The sequence below is a fragment of the Tenrec ecaudatus genome, chromosome 2 (assembly GCF_050624435.1).
Source record: "Tenrec ecaudatus isolate mTenEca1 chromosome 2, mTenEca1.hap1, whole genome shotgun sequence".
Classification (NCBI taxonomy): domain Eukaryota; kingdom Metazoa; phylum Chordata; class Mammalia; order Afrosoricida; family Tenrecidae; genus Tenrec; species Tenrec ecaudatus.
The window spans coordinates 88,671,695-88,672,811 of NC_134531.1; the positions used below are offsets into that span (position 1 = coordinate 88,671,695).

At 43.8% G+C, this 1,117-nt stretch overlaps 1 pseudogene; it reads left to right on the forward strand.

The window, feature by feature from the left end:
- The first annotated feature begins 771 nt into the window (after positions 1-771).
- On the forward strand, positions 772-914 carry LOC142442088 (small nucleolar RNA SNORA16B/SNORA16A family; annotated as a pseudogene).
- Positions 915-1,117: the final 203 nt, after the last annotated feature.

A 1,117-nucleotide genomic window follows, 5' to 3' on the forward strand; every position in this document is an offset into this window, starting at 1 on the left:
TATGTATATATATTTATGTGTTAAGTATTATGGAAGCAGATGGACATTGGGTCACTACTCAAGTACTCCCTCAATGCAAGACCCCTTTGTTTTAATAACCTGGCATTCCATGATGCTCATCTTGCGGACATGGTCGCTGAAGACAAAGCGGGTACATAAGCAAATGTGAAGAAAGCTGATGGTATCCAGCTATCAAAAGACATAGCATCTGGGATCTTAAATGCTAGAAGATAAACAAGTGGCCGTCTAGCTGAGAAGCAACAAAGTCCACATGGAAGAAGCACACCATCCTGTGTGATCCTGAGGTGTTGATAGGATCAGGTATCAGGCATCAAAGACCCAGAACAAAAAATCATATCATTGTGAATAAGGAGGAGTGCAGAGTGGAGACCCAAAGCTCATCTGTTGACAACTGGACATCCCCTTACAGAAGGGTCACAAGGAAGAGATGAGCCAGTCAGGGTGCAGTATAGCACCAATGAAACATACAACTTTCCTCTAGTTCGGCGGTTCTCAACCTGTGGGTCATGACCTCTTTGGAGGTTGAATGATCCTTTCACAGGGGTCACCCAATTCATAACAGTAGCAAAAATACAGCTATGAAGTAGCAACAAAAATAATTTTATGGTTGGGGGTCACCACAACATGAAAAACTGTATTGAAGGGTCACAGCATTAGAAAAGGTAAGAACCACTGATCTAGTTTTTTAATGCTTCCTCCCACCTACCCCCCACTATCATGATCCCAATTCTACCTTCAGATCGGCTAGACCGTGGTCCTTATTGAAGCTGCAGTTGCTTCCACGTTGCTGCTGTAGTCAACAAAGAGCCCACAGTGAGTTTTTCTTAACAGTCAGTCGCTGTTCAGTTTGCTGTAATCGATAATCGATCTGCAACATTTCAGGAAAGACGTTCCCTTATTGTGTCAGCCATTATATAGTCAGAGTGAGTCCTTTATTAAAATTGGCATGTTTTGTGAAACCAGCAGCAATACTGAGGATGACTTGCATGTACAGAAAGCACAAGGAGGGCTGGGGAAAGTCCCTTGCCAAGACCAGGTCGGTGGTCCATCAGGAAGCTGTTGGCTGTGCTCTGTGTCATTGGCCTGAAGCTTAATT